A 21,990-nucleotide genomic window follows, 5' to 3' on the forward strand; every position below is an offset into this window, starting at 1 on the left:
AACTAATCAAAAACAGACACAAATATAGTGGACAATTTGATGATGGACAAAGGGGAGAGGGTTTTGGGGGGATGGGAGAATGGGGTGAAGGGTTAAAGAAGTACAAATTAGTAGCTGATGGATGGTCACAGAGATGGGGAGCACAGCAGAGGAAATGCAGTTAGCATTAATATGTTGGCTAAGTGGAGGGTCAGGGGAGGGAGTGTGCAATTGGGGGGATTGTTTTATGAACTATATAGATGTCTAACCAATGTACTGTATACTTGAAACTAATTAAAATAAATAAAAACAAAACAAAACAACAACAACAAAAAACAAGCACTGACAAGCCAGGTCCCTGGAGAGGCACCACCTGGAAGCAATGCATCCCTGTGCAAGTGGATGTTAGGAGAGTCCTCATTGGAACATTTCATTTTGAGGAATCAGATTAGTCGTTAATTTTTTTTTAATTAGATAAAATTCAGGGAAGGAAGCTTAGACTTGAGCAAAATATTAACTTCTTGAGAACTCAAGAATTATTTCAGAAGCCAAATGAAACAAAGGAAAATATAGAGATTTAGGTGAAGATGTTTCTCTATGGGTAAAACTCAGTTTCTGTAGAGATTTAAAATATAAATAAAAGAAAAGAGGCTTCAGGCCTATCCTCCCCAACCCTTCCTACCTTAAGTCTAAATTTAATTCTAATTCTGTTTTGTCTTTTGTGGTTTCAGGAAACATTTCCTTAATAAAAATAAATGAAAAGGAAATCTGGTGAGTTATTTTATGAAAATTATCTCAGAAATATATATCTCACTTGAGAAAATGTTAACCTGACTATTTGCATATAAATCTGCATAATATGTCCCTAATAGAAGCTTTGTCATGTCCCCTGAGCAACCTGACCCTTTTTGCTTGGCACCTTGGAGTAACCTTGGGTAGCAGAGAGAATCTTGAGTGCAGCCCAACTCACACTTTCGGAGAAAATACCGAGACAGCAGGACCAAGAAGGTGAGAATTAAATCCCCCTCCAGTGGCTTTAAAACAGTGGATTTTCTGATTTGGTAACATTTCCCCATAATAGATCATACAAATTTGTCTAGTGCTTCTGCCTGCCCTGTAACATGGAGTATAGCATTTGCCACATTAATCTATGTGTTCATCCCTGTATCCATCCATTAATCCATCTTACTGTTCGATGTATGTCAAAGGAAATTTATTAATACTTTAAAAACTTTTTTATTTAGAATTACAGGAAAGATGCAAGAATAAAGATAGCACAAAGCAAACTGTACTCTTTACCCAGATTCCCCTGCCATTAACATTTCACTCGATTTGCTTTATCATTTGTATGTGCTCTCTCTAAATCTGTGTTAAATATGTGCACCTCCCCCCTGGGCCTTTTGAGGGTAAACTATGACCCTTTGGACTTAAATCCTTCAGGATATATTTCTTGAGAATTGAGATATTCTCTCACACAACTGTGGTAAAGTTGTCAACTTCAGTATGTTTAGTATTGAAACATATTTTTAATAAGATTCTTTTGATCTTGAGCTGCCTTACAAGAACTACTGAAGAAGTTTCTTCAGATCGAAATGAAATGACATTATAAACATGAAAACATAAAGTGTAACTCACTGGTGAAGGTAACTGGTGCAATTTGGAATATTCTACTTTTGTAATGGTGAATAAATCACTTACAAATCTAGTAGAAAGGTTGAGACAGAAGTATTAAAGATAACTATAGTTACGACAATTTGTTAATGGATACACAATATAAAAAGATATAAATCGTGACATCGAAAACACGGTGGAGGACAAAAAGCATGGAGTTTCCATGTTCTATCAAAGTTGTTATTATCACCTAAAAATAGACTGTTATAAGTAGAAGAGGTTTTCTGTAAGCCTCATGGTGACTGCAAAACAGAAATCCATGGTAGATACACGAAGAGAAAGAAAAAGGAATCAAAGCATATTGCTACAGAAAATGATCCAAAAAAGATACTTTTATATAATCTTGCATTTGTATGAATTCTTAATTAAAAAAAATGATTGTACTAGATCATTAGTATTGAGGTATTTTCCTTCGTTTTGCCAATTCCCTATTGTTGGATATGTAGGCAGTTTCCTAATTTTTAGTATCTAGACAACACTCTTACACTTATCTCCTTAGCATAACTTTCTAGGAGCGGAGTTATTGGGCTAAAATACTAACATTGAAAAAAATTTTGATTTGCAGTATAGTTTCAAATGAATATTGTGCACTTCTACCAACTTTCCTCCACCTTCCCAACAGTAAATGTTGTCAACCTTTTAAAATCTGGCCCAATTTAATAAGCAATGAGGTCTCTCTTTTTAATTTGCATTTCTTTGATTATTAGTGTATGAGACACACTGTTAATTGCATGCCCAATATAAATTCCCTCTTCTCTCTTGCTAATTAAACCCTGATTTTGTTAGTAGGATCAGCCCTAGGTGAGGTACTTGTGTTTCCATCCTCCTGGAGGCCAGGGGTGCCATGTGGTCTCGTTCTGACCAATGAGCTATAACTAGAGTGTGTTGGGGTTTCTAGGAAGTCTTTTGCTTTTCCCAAAAGATGACAAAGTACAGCTGATGATTTCTGTCCTTTTCCCTTTCTTCCTGCCTTGAATATAGACATGATGCCTGGAGCTAGTGCAACCATTTTGCCATAATATTGTGACCAGCCTGAGGGAATAGTCCTGCTAAATAACTCTGTATAAGCCACAGGAAATCTCTTACTTGTGAGTATTCATAAACGACATTCCTGATGAGGTGGAACTTCATTTTGTGTGCTATTTGGCCGTGATGTGCATCCTGCTGTGTGACAGTTCTTGGTCTGCCTGTCTGTCTCCTCTCCATAGTGGAAGTTCCTTATGACAGGGGCTATCGAGCACTAACACTCACTTCCATGTCAGAGCAGACATGGATTGGGTGCTCACTGAGTCTGTTTTGAAGAAGTAAGTGATGTAATTTAATTCCATAAGCAAATTACTTTTTAAATGGGGAGTCTAGGGTGAATATTTACTTTCTAGGATATTTACTTTCCTGAACCAGTATTCTCAAACTTTTGGTCATTATTTCTTTATCAGAACCAGAGATTCCCATTCTCTAAAACTGTGCCTCCTACTCTTTTTCACATTATGACCGACTTAGAACATGATGGTGTTTATTGTATAACAAGCATCGTCAATGAATGGAGGCTTCTTGCTGAAGAGGACACACTTGGGGTGTCTGACTTCCCTAGACTTTACCTGGTCACCCCTGAACCAAGGGTACAGTGTATCTTCAGAGCTAATAGCCAAATAGCTTTACTAGTGGAGAAGCTCTGCTCTGCTCTAAGGAGGTTTGTCTGTTTCCCAGGGAGGAATATCGTGTGCTTTTAAGTGTGTGCCAAAAGTCAAGACACAACTGTGTAAGAAATACTGTTGGTGTTTGGCTCCATCTAGTGGTTTAAAATGGATTTGAGTTTCTAGCCATCCAGCATTTGAGTTTCCATCCATCTATCCATTCATTCTTATTCATCTATTTATTCTTATCATCCTTCAGTTCATCTATATCCATCCATCCATCCATCTGCCCTTCCATCCTTTATTCCATCCTTTCATCCTTCCATCCTCTTATCCTTCTATCCTCCTATCCTTCCATCCTTTCATTCTCCTATCCTTTCCATCTTTTCTTCCTTTCTTTACATCCTTCCTTCTATCTTCCCATCCATCCTTCAGTCCATCCATATCTATCCTTCTTCCCATCCATCCTCCCACCCTTCTTTCCATTCTTCCATCCTTCCTTCCATTCTCCCATCTTTTCCTCCTTCGATCCTTCCATTGTTTTGTCTATCTGTATTCATTCTCCCATCTAACCTTTCTGACCCCATTTCATGTCATCATATGTGGATTTGTTAAGCTCACATGATTTCTTTCTGTTCCTTAAACACACCAAGCTTATTCTTTGCATATACTTCCTGCTCTTCTTGCAATGATTTTTTCCCCCAGTCTTAGCCTGATCAACTTTTTCTCATCATCCTCCATTTCCAAGCTCAATTCAACTTTTCAGAGAGACCTGCCTTAACCACTGTGAAATACACAGTTGTCCCAGTCTCCAGCCTCTTTGTCACTGGGTGAAGTGACATGGTACTTGTCTCTTCCTGCTGGAGTTTATTTGGTGTTGACTGCCTCCCCTCTCTGGAATGTAGCTCAGAAGGAAGCTTGCCTTCGTCTTGCTGGATCTCCAGTGCTCAGAACAAACTACCCCTGTGTAATAGTGACTCTAAAAAACAAAAGCTTATGTCATGCTCACAGCACACAGCCACCTTGGTTGGCAGAGTTGCTGCCCAGTCTTCTCATTTAGAATGACCCTGCTGGCTGAGCCCCTGTTCTCCGGAACTTCCTTTACTGCCTCGGCAGGGCGAGGGAACAGAGAAAAAAGCGACCTGCTCCTAAAGCCTTCTTTACAGTGGTGACCATGCTCTTGTGCTCACATTGCATTGGCTGGAGCTGACACATGGCTATGCCTACCTTCAATGGGGGAGGGGGTGGGAAGCACAACCCCACCATGTACCTAGGACAAGAACCAGAACTGGAGGTGACCAAGCCTAATGGCTTCCACCTCGGAGAGGCAAACGTGAGGGGCTGGGCTGGAAGTGATGGCAGAGCATGATACCTCATGATACACAAAAGAGCCAGCGGTAGGTCCTCTGGTGTGGCAGTGATAAGTGCCAACAGGGTTTGTAGGGAACTTCATGTGGCCTGAGCCTTGAAGTGTGAGCAGCTGCTCACCTGCGAGGGAAGCTGGGGTGGGAGAAGCAGCCAGAGCAAAGTAGGGAGGTCTGAATGGTGCTGACACCCGCATCTGCTACAGAATGGGGTGTGGGCTTTGCGGGGCTGAGTGGGTAATGGCCTATCTGCAAAGTGGCCTGAGTACAGATGCTGGAGGGTGCCAAAGGAGGCTCTAGGGAGTCTAGACTTTGTTCTGTAAGTAACAGGGACAGTGACGCTTGTAGGTAGGGACATGTTCAGAGGTATGTTGTAGAAATTAGAGTCTGGTGGCAGGCAGCATGGCTCAAGGGCAGATGAGATCAAAGAGGCGGGCCAAATGGGGAACCATCAGGGTCATGTAGGTGAGAGGCTAGCACCGAGGCCAAAACTGTGGGATTTCAAAAAGGGATCTGATCCCCCGATAAGTCCGGCACCACCTGGCACCATACCCAGTTATTACAATATTATTGACTATATTCCCTATGCTGTACTTTTTATATCACCATAACTGTTTTTATAACTGGCAATTTGTACATATTAATGCCTTCATCTTTTTCACCCAGCCCATCTGGCAACCATCAGTTTGTTCTCAATATCTATGAGTTTGTTTCTGTTTGTTCATTTAGTTTATTTAGACTCTACCTATAAATGAAATGATATGATATTTGTCTTCCTTTGTCTGACTTATTTCACTTAGTATAGTACCCTCTAGGTCCATTCATGTTGTCCCAAATGGCAAGATTTCATTCCTTTTTATGGCTGAGTAATATTCCATTGGATATATGTACCACATCTTCTTTATCCATTCATCTATCATATCTTGGCTATTGTAAATAATGCTGCAGTGAACATATGGGTGCACATATCTTTTCAAATCAATTTTTTTTGGTTTATTTAGATAAATATCCAGAAGTGGAATTGCTGAGTCATATGGCAGTTCTGTTTTTTTTATTTTTGAGGACCCTCCATAGATATAGAGAACAAGCTGATGGTTGTCCAAGCAGAGGAGATTGAGGGAATGGGTGAAAAAATTAGTAAAAGAAAAATACTTTAAAATAAAGACAGGAAAAGGCATTGGTTGTTTGCTGGGGGGAGTGTGAATTGCACTTAGGTGCAGAAACACATTTCTCATATTTTATGTCGGGAGCTAAGTAGTATGCAGGTGCTCTCAGACTAAAGTCATTTCCTTGGATGTCTGTACCTAAAGAGGGTTCTCAGGACCTGGAGAAGACAGTTCTGGTTGATGGAAGATTTATATCTGCAAGGCATATATGAGAAAGGATGTAAGCATTTAAAATATGGAATTCTAGGGCACATTTGCCTATTATCAGAGGCCTAAAGAAATTGCTGTGTAAGTTTTTTCTTTTTCTTGAGTGTAGAACGGTACTTTTTCTAATGCCCTGAATTTTTACAGCATCAGCAGCATCCTGAGGTGGAAGAGAAGGCTTTGGGATCAGTAATGAGGATGGGTGGGCTTTGAATTACTCTTGGAACTGCACTGTTTTCATATAGATGAGATAAGTAAAACAAGGACATTGTTTTTAGTTCTTTAAAGAATTGCATCTCAATCTCACTGATGATATCAGGTCTGACCTGCCCATCTAACTAAATCTTCTTGATTTTGCTTGTTTATATCAAGGAGCAGACTTCCACCTAAAGTGGAAATCAAAGAGTTCCTATGCCTAGATGTAGAGCTGTGTGTCTTCAGAGTGTGGCATGTGGGATCCTTCCACAAAGGTTTCCCCCTTTGGAGCACTTAGCTCCATTTTGGCCCAATTAGTCTTAGGAGAGGAGCCCTCAAAAAATAGCTCCTATCAGGCCCTGAATATTAGCCTCCATTTGGGCCAAGTTCTGACCATTAGCAGAAGGGCTTGATAGAGGGTCTGGCCATTTGTGATCTTGGTAAGGATTTGCTCCAGGGCCTGTCTGGAAGACTGCATGACTACAGTGTAATATGGGTGGGTGGGTTAATGGTGTAAATAGATTTTAATTTTTGTTCTAAGTCTGATTTCTTTTGTTTTGTTAAGGGAGCATTTCTTAGCCTGTCCATGATACTCCTCTGTCTTTCTTTTAATTTGATCCTCCCATAGGCACCAATGGGACATTTGTTTTAGGATGAGAGCCCTTTAAAAAAAATCCTTGCAAATATCTTCCTATCAGATTTTAGGCCAAAATAACCAGTGAATTCTCCTGGAACTATTAAACCCTTTGGTTTCTCCAAAGGATCTTCAAAGGTATATCTCTGTCAAACGTGACTCAAGAGCAATAAACTTCTTTATAACTTAGCCATGGACAAAAAGATATCCCTAAAGAGGGTGCAAAAGGTACAGCCTGCATGATCCAGAGTCACTCTCAAAGAGAGCCAAAGAAATAAAGACTAGAACCCCTGAGAGCTGGTGGTCTCAGTAGACATCGGCCTCAAGTGGAGTGTAGCCCACATCTCTGGCCAGCCAACTGCAAATTCTTGGGCCTCCAACCTGACAGCTGGCAGTCTGAAAACACATGCCATACAACTGCTGCCCTCCATCAGAAAGAAAGCCAAGAAAGACAATGCTCTCACTTGATCCAAGCCAAGGTCCAAGACACCAAATGGGACAAACAGGAATGCAACACTTTACCATGAGGAAGAGGACACTCAAGAGTATGTAAAACTGAGAGTGACCAAGATCACTACATCCAAAGAAGTACTTCCTCCAAGCATGTCCTCCTACCAATCTAAATTCGGCAAGGAAAAGACAAGAGTGGGGGCTGTTTCTGCCCTCATTCAACCAGATTCAAAGCAGAAATTTGGTAGGCTGACTTGGTCAGAATTTGTACCTTTTGTTAGTTTTTTCCAACTTTTATTGGCCGAGATTTCAACAGGAGCCTCCGGAGTGAGCGGGGTATGTCAGCCTTCCCTCTGTGTTCACCAGAACTGTAAGAGAAGAAGATTTTCTTCCTTTACCCTCTTAGGTTTAGAGGCCTGCAAATTAAACTGACAATAGGCAGGTTAATAGTAGAGAAGGTTCATTTCTCTGCACGCAGGAGCCAATAGAAAAGGAATGATGTATCGCGTGGTGTAAGTCACAGGCTTCTACACTTAATAGGGGAAAAGGAGGGGGATGAAATGGCATCTGTGGGAAGAAACAAGATAGGTTTCTCTAGGAAAGATAAATGGGTCTTTGGAAAGAGGAGTATAAGACAGTCTGTGATCGTTTGTCTATACAGTTATGGGGGGGCCTTTCTACTTGTGGGGCAATGACACACCTCACGGAGGGATTCGTGGGAGGCTTACTCCTGGTCTCTGTCCTGGGCATAGAAGCAACTTTGAACACGGAATGTATGAATGATGTCATCCCTCAGAAGTTCTTGCTTTTATTTAGATAAGGAAAACTCCAATTAGGCTTCTTCTTTTTTTTTTTGCCTTATTGAATCTGAAATGTCTTCTTACCAACATTGGGGTTCCGTGTGGCTCCCCATATTTCCAACTTTGTTCTACTTTTTCAAGATTCCTTTGTCTCTTCTGATTCCCCTGCATTTTCCACATGAATTTTAGATGGAATGACAATTTATGCAGAATGCCAGCTAGGACTTTGCTAGAGATTGTGTTAACTCTCTAAATTTATTTGTGGAGTATTGCTATCTTTACAGCATTAAGTCTTCTGAGCCACAAATATGGGATTTTCCCCCCATGAAATTAGGTCTTCCTTTATTTCGACAGTTTACTGTAGTCTTTAGTGTATGAGCCTTATGCTTCTTCCTCACACTATAGCGGATGCTGATTCAGACATGCACAAACTCCTGGAGACCCTCGCCTTATCCTGCCAGGTATTGCCACCTAGCTAGCCCTGTAACTGAGTCATCAAAAGGCCATACCACCTTTCTATCAAGCCAGTTGCTTCGGGATGGTAGGGAACGTGGTAAGACCAGTGACTTGCATGAGAACGGACCCATTGCTGCACTTTATTTGCAGTGAAGTGAATTCCTTGTTCAGAAGCTATGCTATGTGGGACATCAGCATGGTCAATAAAACATTTTGAAAGTCTATGGGTGGCAGTACTGGCAAGGCATGGCCTGTGGGGCAGGCAAGTCCATATTTGTAGTAATGTTTATTTCATGATGGACATGGAATAATGTAATCCACTGGCCATGGGGTAATGGAGGGTCACCCCTGGGATAGGGGCTCTGTCAGGACCTCAGTGTTGGTATCTGCTGTTGGAGACTTGGACTCTCAGCAGTGGTGCAGCCAGGTCATCCTCAGTGAGTGAGAGTCCATGCTGCTGAGCCCATACATCACTACCACCCCTGCCACCATGGCTGCTGTGTCCATGACCCCAGCAGGCGATGAGAGCAATGCTGGGGGACAGAGGCCGACTGGTACCCACAGACGGGTCATGCTATGCTCTTGATTATTATAATCCTCCTTTGCTCAGGTCACCCTTTGGTGGACAGTCACATGCAATGAAAATACCTTCACATTTCTGTCCATCCAAAGAGGTCTATCCATGTACTTTCACCCCAGCCCTCCTCTCATTAATTGTCCAATCATATTCTTTCCAAGTCCCTGACCATACAGATAAACCACTGAGCATAGCCCCTGACTTGGTATATAATCCCATATCTTGCCATTTTGCCTTCTGAGAAAACCTAATGACCAGGTGCACTGTGGGAAGTCCTGCCCAATGAGGGGATTTTCCTTCACCACCGTCCATTGGGAACATTCCTAAAATGGGCTGTCATGCTGCACTGTCCCCTCCGGGCAGTGCCTGCATTCCAAGCGGAACCACGTGTGACCCAGGCCCAAGCTTCTCTTCCTCTGTCAATTGGTCATGTGAAAGTCCCCATGAGGCCACAGGTGCGGGCTGGGAGAGAAGGCACTATAGCAGGAGTGGAACTATGGGTATTTAGGCCACTTTGTCATGTAACTTACATCATTAGAGACTGTTCAAGCCCCATATTGTATCCACCACTTCCATGTGGTGACAGAGTGCTACCCTCTGTGTTCAACTCCATGACCTGGTGGCTCAGATCATATCCAGTTCATGGCAAGTAGCTCTGGTGGCATAGTCACCAGGGGTCCATGATTAGCATTCAGTCTCTGCTAAGGCCCGTAGCTGACCAGAAGTCATTCCACAAAAGGAGAAAAGTTATCATAGAGGATGGCAGGGTTTTGCTCCCAAATCTCAAGGCTTCTGTGACTCACCTAGGACTCTAAACAGCATCTCTATCTTCCAGCGACACTTGAAGCACAATGGGATCTGCTGGGTCATGTGGCCCAAGTGGCAGAGCAGCCTGCATGGCAGCCTGGAGCCACTGCAGAGACTTTTTTCTGTTCTGGGTCTCATGTCACAGTAACAGCTTTTTGAGTCACTATAATGGGCCAGAGTACTACACTCCAAAGAGGAATATGTGTCCTCCCAATTTAAAGTAGCCCTCACTTCCTTGTTGTAGGAGGGGCCGGCTGCAGCAATGTGACCTTCACCTTAAAAGGGATACTTCACCATGCCCCACACCACTGAACTCCTAGAAACTTCACTGAGAAAGAAGACCCCTGAAGTTGGGTGTTATCTCCCAGACTAGGCTAGTTGCTACTTGTTACTTATTGGGTCCAGTCAGCATGTAGTCATCAATGTTACAAACCAGTCTGATATCTTGAGGAAGGGAAATGTGTTCAACATCCCTGTGAACTAAATTATAAGATAGGGCAGCAAGTTGATACACTTCTAAGGTAGAGCAGTGAAGCTGTATTACTCACTTTTGTTGCCAAAAGATATGGAGTAAAAGGCATCTGCCAGATCAAGAGTTGCATGCCAGGTACCAGGGGATGAATTAGTGTGTTCAAGCAATAAATTCACACCTGGCAAAGCAGCTGCAATTGGAGTCGCTACCTGGTTAAGCTTTCAGTGATCCACAGCCTTTTCCCAGGATACATTGTCTTCTGCACATACCAAATAGATGAGAAGAGTCTGGTTCAAATTCTTCCGGTGATTCTCTTCTCTGCCATTCCTCCAGGAATATGCTATTGTTCTTGGGTTGCTATTTTCTGGGTGAAGTTGTTCCCGAGGGTGGTAAGGGTGGGCTGTGCAGACAATCAGGAGTGTCTTGCAAGGCAGCTGCAGCAGGGAGTCATTATAGTTCCCTCAGGTCAGACAGGGTTAACATCAAATGGGGAAAGTGGCTGCTTTTACCAGCAAGGAACTCTCATTAGATAAAGGACCAGTAGCCTCAGCTTATTCAGGGTCTTCCCAGATGTGCCCATTTTAATTACATGGATCCCATTGCTACCCAGCCAGCACCTTCACTTTAATAGTAGACAGCCTGCGATGTTGAGAATTCATTTTTATTGTCATTCAGCCTTCCCAAGGAGATTCTGGGTTTCATGTTCAGCCATCTCAGTACTGTGGCTACAAGAGATGAGGGTTTATTACAGAGCAGTCTGCAAGCCAGGTGAGGATCAAAGACCCCGGCCCATTTTTCTTCCAGTGCCATTGAGCTCTACCTATATGCAGGGGTACTCCATATGCAATCTCATTGAACCTATCTTCACACCACATGTAAGGTCAGCTGTTATCCCCATTTCACAGGTAAGGAAATTGAGGCTTGAAGAGTAAAGCCACTCCAAGGTCACCAGGTCTGGCTGACTTCAGAGCTCGTCCCCCTAACAATTAAATGGCACTGCTCTCAGAATTTATTTTCTGGGCTACTTCCTGCTCAGTCATGGCCAAGATAGAGACATACTCGCCTCCTCCCATGACCTCATCATAATAACAACTAAATTATAGAAAAATTTTCATCGAGATTAACCTGAAGACTAGCTGAACAGAAGTCCTATAACTAAGGATGTAAGGAAGAAGCCACGTCAAAACTATTAGGAGGGGTGGAGATGCAGAATGAGTTGGTCCCTCACTCACATGTAATGGTTAAGAATCTGGAAAAATATCTCAGTCTTGGAGGTCTCCCCTAAGGCATGAGGTGCCCCAGTTTCACACCAGGTTCCCCACCCCAAGGTGCCAGTGCCGGGAAGAGAAGCCCCTATAATATCTGGCTGTGAAAACCAATGGGGTCTGTGTCAGAGAAAGACAACAGGCTGCTGGAAACCTGAGCTCTGCAGGTCTTACAGGGACCATGCACAGACTCCCTTGTTCACAAGCTCACTCATCCTGAGCCCCAGCACAGGGGGGTAGCAGCTAGAAAAGCATCAGGGACATACGTGGAGGAGCTGAATTGACAAGCTCCAGGGAAAGAACTGGAGGGGCAGGGGTCAGGGCAGCTGTCTCTGAGGTGTGGGAATGCTGGCAGATGCCATCGTTCCTTTGCTGAGCACCCGCCCTCACACTCAGCACATGTGGGTGCCAAACCTGGTGCCAAATGCTTTATTAACCTCACTAACACCATGTACTCCACCGTGGTGATTTGCTGAAGACCCTGCTCCACCCAGTTTATGCACCCGAATTAAACTTCTTTCAGAGGCTTTTCCACATAAACAGCCAGCCTCAGCTTGCACTGAGGACTTTCCTAAAATCTCCCAAAGGCCACGACCCCCCAAAAAGCAGCAGGTGTTCTCGGCATGCTCTGTACTTCTTGGTAAGTGGCCCCTAGAACCAGTGGCAGTGGGCTTCAGTTTGAAACATAGCCTCTTCCAGGCACCTCCTGCCCCCGACGAGTGTCTATGAATAGCAGATCACTTTGTACCCCATACCAGATGGCCCCTGGCTGGGACAGGTAGCAGCTGAGCTTGGCCTGCACCAGAGGCCCTTTCAAGAGGCCCTAGAACCAATATGCTCAGTTGCCAGCTTCAGGATGCAGCAGATATCTGCTCAATTAACTCCACACACACCAGAAGTATGGACTCAGCAGGCAACAGAAACCTGCTAAAGTGAATCTAAAGCCATGGGGTCGGCACCTGCACATCAGATTGTCCGAGCAGTCATGGACAGTCCTCACAGCCAGTAAGCCTGAGGTCAGCTCCTCCTAATGATGTACCAACAGTAACCAAGGCTCAACTACAACAGGAGGGCACACGCAACCCACACAAGGGACCTGGAACGCTTGGCTCAGGTGACCATAGAAACTGCACCACTGGACCCCACAGGACACCTACTACATAAGCCCACTCTACAAAGACCAGGAGACATAGCAGATCTACTGAACCCATAGAAACAAATAGAGGGAAGCAGCCAAAATGGGGAGACAAAGAAACATGTCCCATATGGAAGAAGAGAACAAAGCTCCAGAAAAATAACTAAACAAAATGGAGGCAAGGAATCTACCAGATGCAGGGTTCAAAACACTGGTTATAAGGATGTTCAATGAACTTAGGGGAAGAATAGATGAATTCAAGGAGAACTTACCAAAAGATACAGAATCTATTAAAAAGAACCACTCAGAAATGAATAATACAATAACCAAAATGAAGAATACATTCGATGGACTCAACAGCAGATTAGAAGAAGGATAGGTACAAGCATAAAAACGGACATAAATCAGTGGGATAGAACACAGAGCACAGAAATAAACCCATGCCTATATGGTCCATTTGTCTATGACAGGAGGCAAGAATCATGACAGGGTATAGATAGTCTCTCCAATAAAAGGTGTTGGGAAAACTGAACAGATACATGCAAAAAAATGAAACTAGACCACTTTCTTACACCATATACAAGAACAAACTCAAAATGAATTAAAGACTTAAATGTAACACCTGAAACCATAAAACTCCTAGAAGAAAATATACAATGAACACTCTGATATTGATATTTTTTTATTACATTTGTTGGGGTGACATTGGTTAATAAAATCATATAAGTTTCAAATGTATGATTCAATAATATGTCATATGTATATTGTATTGTGTGTTCTCCACCCAAAGTTAAATTTATTTTCTGTTACCATGTATGTGACCCTCTTTACCTCTATCTACCTCCTTCCCTCTGGAAACCGCTAAATTGTTATCCGTGTCCATGAGTCTCAGTTTGTTTGTCATGTTAATCTGTTGTTTTCAGTTTTATATCCCACCTATGAGTAAGAACATATGGTTCTCAACTTTTTCTCTCTGACTTACGTCACTTAGCATGATTCTCTCAAGATCCATCCATTTTGTCACAAATGGCAGTATTTCATCTCTTCTTATGACTAAGTAATATTCCATTGTATGTATGTACTTCATCTTCTTTATCCCATCATCTATTGAAAAACACTGGTTGTTTCCATGTCTTAGCTGTTGTGAATAATGCTGCTGTGAACATTGTGGTGAATATATCTTTACAAATAAATGTTTTCAAATTTTGGGAGTAAATACTCAGAAGAGGGATTGCTGGGTCATATGGTAATTCTAGTCTTAATTTTTTGAGAAACCTCCATACTGTTTTCCACAATGGCTGTACCAATTTACATTCCTACCAGCAGTGTATGGTATGAAGTTCTTTTTTCCCCACAACCCCTCCAATATTTGTTAATTGTCTTGTTGATAATAGCCATTCTAACAGGTGAGAGATGATATCTCATTGTGGTTTGATTTGCATTTCCCTAAGAGCTAGAGATGTTGAGCATCTTTTCATGTGTTTGCTAGCCATTCGTATGTCCTCTTGGGAGAAGTGCCTGTTCAGGTCCTCTGTCCATTTTTTAACCAGATTTTTTTTTATTGTTGAATATTATGAGTTCTTTGTATATTTTGAATACTAGGCCCTTATCAGAGGTGTTGTTTGCAAATGTATTTTCCCGTTCGGATGGTTACCTTTTTGTCTTGTTGATGGTTTCATTTGCTGTGCAGAAGATTTATAGTTTGATATAGTCCCATCCATTTTTTTTGCTTTTACTTTCCTTGTCTTTGAAGTCAAATTCATAAAACTCTCTCTAAACCCAAAGTCCATGAATTTGGTATCTGTTTTCTTCTATGCAGTTTATTGTTTCAGGTCTTATATGGAGATCTTTGATCCATTGTGAGTTAACTTTGGTGTACGGTGACAGATAGCAGTCTAGTTTTTTCTTTTGCATGTGGCTTTCCAATTTTCCCAGCACTATTTATTGAAGAGGCTTTCATTTGTTTTTGGCTCCTTTGTTGAAAATTATTTGCCCATGTATATGATAGTTTATTTCCGGTCTCTCAATTCTGTTCCATTGGTCTGTGTGTCTGTTTTTCTGCCAGTACTATGCTGTTTTGATTATTGTTGCTTTGTATTACAGTCTGAAGTCAGGCAGAGTGATAGCTCTGGCCTTGTTTTTTTTTACTCAGGATTGCTTTGGCTATTTGGAGGCCTTTGTGCTTCCATATAAATCGATGATTTTTTGTTCTACTTTAAAAAAAAATTGCCATTGGGATTTTGATGGGGATTGCATGAAATCTGTATATTACTTTGGGTAATAGATAATTTTAACTAAGTTGATTCTTCTAAGCATGAACATAGAATATTTTTCCATTTTTTGTGTCTTCTTCAATTTATTTTAATAATGTCCTATAGTTTTCAGTGTATAGGTTCTTTACATGCTTTGTTCGGTTTACTCCTGGGTATTTTATTCTTTTTGTTGCAAAGGTATTGGTTTTACAAATGTTTTTTGGATTAATTTCCTCAAACAGGAAAACAAAAGAAAAAATAAGTAAATGGGACTACATCAAACTAAAAAGTTTTTGCACAGTGAAGGAAAATGAAAGGACAATCTACTGAATGGCACAGAATACTTGCCAGTGATGCATCCAATAAAGAGTTTATATCAAAAATAAACTTAAACTCATACAACTTAAGACAAAAACAAAAAAAAAATAGTCTGATTAAAAAATGAGCAGAGGATCTGAGTAGACTTTTTTTCAGAGGACATAAAGAGGGCCAATAAACATGTGAACGACGCTCATAGTCACTAATCATCAGAGAATTGCAACTGAAAACCACCATGAGATGTTACCTCAAACCTGTCAGAATGACCATCATCAGTAAATCAACAAACAAGTGTTGGCGAGGATGTGGAGAAAAGTGAACCTTTGTGTATGTCGGTGGTACTGTGAATTGGAGCAGCCACTATGGGAAACAGTATGGAGGTTTTCAAAAAATTAATAATAGAACTACCTTATGACTTGGCAATTTCACTTTTGTGTATTTCTAAGAAGAAATCTACATTTATTGCAGCATTATTTATAATAGCCAAGATCTTGGAAGCAACCTAAGTGTTCAGTGAGAGACGATTGGATAAAGAAGAAGTGGTAGATATATACAATGGAATATTAGTTATAAAAAAGAATGAAATCTTGCCATTTTTGACAACATGGATGAACCCAGAGGATGTTATCCTAAGAGAAATAATTCAGACAGAAAAAGACAAATACCATGAGGTTTTACTTATATGTGGAATCTGAAAAACAAAAAAATAAACAAAACAGAAATAAACTCAGAGATACAGAAAACAAATTGATGATTGCCAAATAGGAGGAGGGTTGGGGGACTGGGTAAAAAAAGTGAAGGAATTAAAATGTACAAATTGGCAGTTACAAAATAGTTACGGGGATGTAAAGTACAGCATGGGGAATATCATCAGTAATATTACAATAACTATGTATAGTGACAGGTGGGTACTAGTCTTATGGGGGAGATCACTTCGTAAGTTATGCAAATATCTAATCACTGTGCTTTAACCTGAAACTAATATACTATCACATGTCAACTATAATTGAAAGAAATAAAAGGCACTGCCCTCTGCCCAAGGTGGCTAATTTCAAATTTCTCCATCCTCCCCGCTCTACCCTGCTCTCCCTGCAATCAGGGGCTTCTCTCTCTTCCTCTGTGTGGAGCCTGGAAAGTTGGCCCATAAAGGACCGATGTTCTCTGCTTGGGGCTCCGTTTCTGTACAGACAAATGCCAGGTTGCTGAGTGTGGCCTCACCTGATAGCCTCAGACCAAGTGACCTCCCGACCTGACTTTGAGGGAGATGAGGGCTGTCTCTTCGGAGCCCCTTCTCTCACAGAAGCTGGATGTGCTGGCCATGTGGGATAGCAGCTGGCACAGGGCCAGGGGCAGAGATCGCTCCCAGTGGAGCCTTAGATGTGGTTTGGGTACTTGGTCCATCTCCAAACCCCTGAGCTTCATGCTCTGAGCCCCAGCAGCTTTTTTGAGCCCCCTCTGTGTTTTTTAAAGGCTTCTGCTCACACAAGCTCAAGTGGATCCCGATGCTGCAACTGAGACCATCACCCGGATGGACCTTGTTCAGAGTGGTCCCTGTGATGCACTGAGCTGCCCTCGATGTGTTTTATTGACAAAGGGGAATGGCTCTGTGCTTGGAGGGAGCAGGAGCAGGCTGTGGCATGTGGATATGACACTCCAGGTAAAGGCCTGAGCTGGTGACCTGTAGGCAGAGCGTGGACGGGACGCTGGGGAGTTGCTGGGGCAGGGTGTAGGCTAGTGGCCTTCCTTGGCCATTCCTAGACCTTGGTTTTGGAGACACCTCCATGGCCGCACTCACCCGGCCCCCTCTGCTCCTGAGCCTCTCTCCGGCCAGTCTGGACTTTCTATCACCTCCCCTCTGGAGAAACTCTCTTCTGCCTCCGATTCTCTTCATCTTTGAGCCCTGCACTCCTCCCTCGCTTTCTAGCACACTGTTCTCAGACTTGTGCAGGGCAGTTCCTCTGGTCCTTCTGGTCAAAGCATAAATGTCACCCTGGAAACATTTGTACCCACCTGGGCACTCTGGCCTTCACTACATCACTTGCTCTTCTTACCCACATGAATTTGCTTTGATTTTGTCCATTTCCCTCTCTGGACTTTGAGCTCCTGAAGGGCAGGGACCATGTGGGTCCTGTCAGCACTGCCCGAGGCCTAACAGCCCTGCTCATGGTGAATGTGGGGGACATCTTAGCTGAGTGAATATTGGGAGGATCTCAGAGACCTCTCCTGTCTCTGAGCAGCTCATACTGTGGGTGACCCTTCCCTTTCCAGTTGCCCTCCTGAGCACAGTGGACACAGCCAGTCCCTGGTAGTCAGCCCCAGCAGTGCAGCCCCAGGCAGTGAAACCAGAAATCAAAACACACTTTTTTGTTTTGGGTCCTCAAGGTAGTTGTTCCACCAGGACTGTGGGGGCGAAGGGTCTGGACGTGCAGGCCCCAGGGGGATGTGAGGGACCCCAGAAGCCTCTCTTTCTCTCCTCTTTCCTTTCACTGTCCTGTGGTCTATTCACTCATGAGACTTCCTCACCCCAGCAGGGCAATGAATTCACCTACTTCCAAATGAGGACTCCGATTTTCCAACAAGGATGGTCTCATTCCTGGTCCTTGAGTAAGTGGTCCAACGCTCTGCCACATTCTGCACTACCCATGTCCCCAGGCTACAAGCCCCGATGCTACCCTCTGCACAGAAGGATCTTAAGGAGTTAGAGAGCATTTTCCAGGCTTTGGAGCACAGAAGGTCAAGGAAGGATGGTGAACCAGGGACAACAGACTCTTCCACAGACTCTTGATGACACCCTGTCTATGCAACCCTATCTACAGAGAAGTAAGCTGAGGCCTGGTCTCCTGAAGCCCCTCCACAGCAGGGGGATCCTCCTAGATCCAGGTGTCCAGAGTGGAGGACACAAGATCCTGAGTTCGTCCACTTGAGGTGCTGTAGGGATTACCCTGGCCTACATAGTCATCTGGGCACTTGGGGACTCCCTCCCAATCAGCCTGGTATCTCTTCTGTCCCATGTATGGCCTCAGGCATGGTGCCAAGGGAATAGATGTCCCTACCCCATGGCAGAGCTGCCTCCACCCTCTTTCTTATCTCTTCCTCATCACCCCAGTGTGCACTGCCCTTCTGATTCCCAGCTGGGCTGTCAGTGTGTCTCTGTGTCCGTGGGTGTGGGCACCTGTGTCCCTGTGAGGATGCCCAGAAGAAAGAGCCCCACATGGACGATTGCCCTCAAAATCTCAGGGGCCCTCATTTCCAAAGCAAACCCCATGGGAGGTTGATATAAGACATAGCAATTGAAGTAAAGACATGGGACTAAGTAGACTCAGCTGCTGCAGACAGATGTGGCCTCAGGGAGTACACCAAGTTCAGACAGTGTTAGTGGTGGCTTTCCTCAGAATGCTTGGAAGGATTAACTTGTGCCAGGTAGAATCCAGAGCTGGACAAATGGGCTTTTAGATGCCCAAGGCACTTTGTCAGCAAACTGAAAGCCTCAGATTTCTAATAATCCAATAGAGAGAAAGAGGGTCCTTTTCTACACAACTGTGGGGCTTTTGGCACCTGAATTAAGTTAGAATTAACTACATGGAAATCCCACAAAGTGTTTATAAGAGTCGTGTTGGCAAAAGCCCTGACTGAGATGGTGCCACTTGGGTGAAAATCTCTGGACCCCCCTTTTCCCCAGGCAGGAAACCAGCTGAGGACATTGCAGTGTCCCAATGTCTCCTTCAGAAGTGGCCAAAGCAAGTGATGAATAAGTGAAAAAGAAAGGCAGTCTCAGAGAACAACAGACTTGGGGCCACTCCAAGTCATGATATTCAGGGAGTCCCCCAGACAACATTGTCCCATTGGGCTGCAGAATTGCCCTGGACTACATCTGCTCTGTCCCCATTCTTCTCTCTCATGGGACTGCAGCCATATGTCTCTGTCCCACCACAGGTGCTGCTGACAATGGGGAATCTAACTTCCCATGTAGTTCCAAGGTGTGCGATCTAGAGGAGCCTCTGGGGGATGTAGATCACAAGATCCCTACTTCAAGCCTAACCCCTTATTTGATGAGAATTGGGGAACCTGGATGCAAGATGATGCGTAGAAGAAATAGAAAGTATGGTGGCTGGAACTGAAAGCTGGCACTAACTGCATGCAGGGGCCTGGGCTTCTACCCCTTCTTGCACCTGTGCCTTCTGCCAAGGGCTTTGCAGTTTCTCCCGCTAGAGAAGCAAAGGACATCTCTCTGCCTCTGGATTTTGGGTTTAGCACTGTGACTTGCTGACTAAAAAAATGAGGCAAAAATGACAGAGTGCCTGTTATGAGTACCTTTATCACTGTCGTGAGACACATGTGCCTTGGTTAGTTGCCAATTAAAGGAAGAGGTACTTGTGGAGCACAGGCACCCCAACTGAGCTAACCCCAATCCACCCACCTGCTGCCAACCTCACACAGCAAGAACAAACCCAGCTGAGCCGCCCAGTGAGCACGGCCTCCGTTAGCTGACCCCTGCTGACCCAGAGTGGAAAGCTCCATCAGTATGTGTTGGTTGGTAGCACAGGGATTTCAGTTATTTGTTACACAGTAGTAGTTGACTGGTTCAATCCATTTTTTTTTCTCATTAGGTGACCTTATCCAAGCCTGTCATGGTACCAAATATATATCAGTGGCTCCAAAATGTCCATCTCCCAGATCTCTCCTCTGAACTTCTGCTCCCTACGTGACATGTCCATTTGGATGTCCTAGAGGCACTCCAGACTCAGCCCCACCCCTGCTGGGCTGGTGTTCTCTCTCCTGTATTGGACCACCTCTCATCTGCCTCCCCCAATCCATCACTTGCCCTTCCAAATGGCTCCTACTCTCCATCACTATGCTGTCGGTTTTCTCAAAGGCTGTTTTCTCTCCCAGGATGCCCTGCTCACCCAACCTCACCATAACTCAATTAATCCCACCACCCTTCATTTTTCAGCTCACATGGCACTTCCTCCAAGAAGCTTTCCCTGACTCCTCCTCCCCAACCTGGACTGTGCACTTGACCCTTTAGATTGATTTCTTGAGTCTGTAATTTTGTGCTCGGGTGACCGCATCAGCGTACGCCTCTCTGAATAAAGCATCCGTTCTGTGAGAACTGTGTCACTTACTCCCCACCAGCAGTTAGTATGGTGCCTAGAATGTAACAGGTTCTTATTCATATTTGGTGAATAATGGTGTCCTGAGTAAGTGTAAGATGTCAGGGAATGAAGAGAATGGTGGCATTGACTCAGCACTGAGAAGGGACATGTCAAGGATGACATTAATTTTGCCCAAGGTCTATTTCACAGCAGCTGAGAGACAGCCATACCTTTCTGCCATGTTGTCTGGAGGACACAGTAAAAGGGGCCTGGTTTGACATCTCCCTGCCCAGTCAGCATGTGCTCTACTTTCCCCATCTCTTGATGATCATAAAGGGATCTTAAGGACCACAGGCCAAGCCCCCACCAAAAGCAGGGGATTGTGGGAGATGAAAGAGGCGAGTAGAGGGTTAGGCTGCTGTAAAAGAGCTATATCTGTCCCTGATCCCATTTGCCGGCTCTCCCAGATGTCACATAGTCTAGTCTGGAGAGTTGCAGAGGGCAAATTCATAAAGCTTCTGGTCCTCCTACCACAGCACAGAGACCCAGAGATGCTCTGGGAGCCACGTCCCACTCCCTGTGTGGGCACTGCCAAGGTGACAAGCCCCGATGCTGATTGAAGACCAGAAGTTGGGCACAGGGAAGCACATGGATGTGCCTGCACCAGTGGCTTCAAATCTTTACAGAGGTGACATTGTCACCGTTCCATGTATTTTTCTCCCTATGTGTCAGCACTCTAATGGGACGGGCATGTGGGACAGGAGCGGTGTTGAGAAGGCTTCTGGCCATATTTTACCATCCTGTGGGAGAATGGCCACACCATTCGGGAGCTCCATAGCTTCACACAGGTCTACAGATTTCTTCATAAACAGGAGGCCAAACATGTTCTGTCTGCCTGCGGCTGGGAAGCAGAATCACATCAGTTTCCAGTTCTGGCCATTTGGGGCTGCCCCCTGCCTCCCACAACAAGACCCCATAGCCACCGAAATGCCCTCTAAGCATCCAGGATGGAGAGGCAAGGGATGCTGCTAAGGGAAAGATGGCAACTGGTGGGAAAGGTCATTCTGTTCCCTCTTTGTTCCCAGGCAGGTGTGTGTCCCCAGGGAGGCTTGGGAGGTGGGTCACAGGCAGAATCACTTGGGTAGCTCTCTCTGCCTGACCAATTCCCTTGGCCATCTGGGTTGCTGTACCTCCTGCTGCATTATTGTACCTGCTCACCTCGACTGAGACTCCCCAGGAAATTTCCTGCCCTCCGGTGACCCCCACATTGGTGCTGGAAGTGAGTTCCTGCCCCTCCTCACCCTTATCACTTCCATCCCTGGGCAGAACCTCTCTTGGTTTCAGGCCTGGGGGAGGTGGGGGCTCTACACCCACTGGACAATCGGCCCCACTCCCAGCCTCTCACTTTATGACATCCTCTCTGCCGTGGTCTTCCCCACTCACCCCTGCTGCAGGCACCTCAGACACCTGCTGATGTGGTCTTGACACCCAGGGCCCCACAGTCTGCCCACCCACCCT

The 21,990-nt window shown here is 44.2% G+C and overlaps 1 long non-coding RNA gene across 2 annotated transcripts; it reads left to right on the forward strand.

The window, feature by feature from the left end:
• The first annotated feature begins 856 nt into the window (after positions 1–856).
• On the forward strand, positions 857–20,486 carry LOC120616630 (uncharacterized). 2 transcript variants are annotated; one of them, XR_005656643.1, is made up of 4 exons: positions 857–987; positions 2,632–2,738; positions 16,850–17,036; positions 17,908–20,486. It is a non-coding gene; the product is annotated as an uncharacterized LOC120616630 (long non-coding RNA). The 2 variants fall into 2 exon arrangements; XR_005656644.1 differs by lacking the exon at positions 16,850–17,036.
• Positions 20,487–21,990: the final 1,504 nt, after the last annotated feature.

The sequence above is a fragment of the Pteropus medius genome, unplaced genomic scaffold, assembly GCF_902729225.1.
Source record: "Pteropus medius unplaced genomic scaffold, Ma_sr-lr_union100, whole genome shotgun sequence".
In the NCBI taxonomy this organism is placed as follows: domain Eukaryota; kingdom Metazoa; phylum Chordata; class Mammalia; order Chiroptera; family Pteropodidae; genus Pteropus; species Pteropus medius.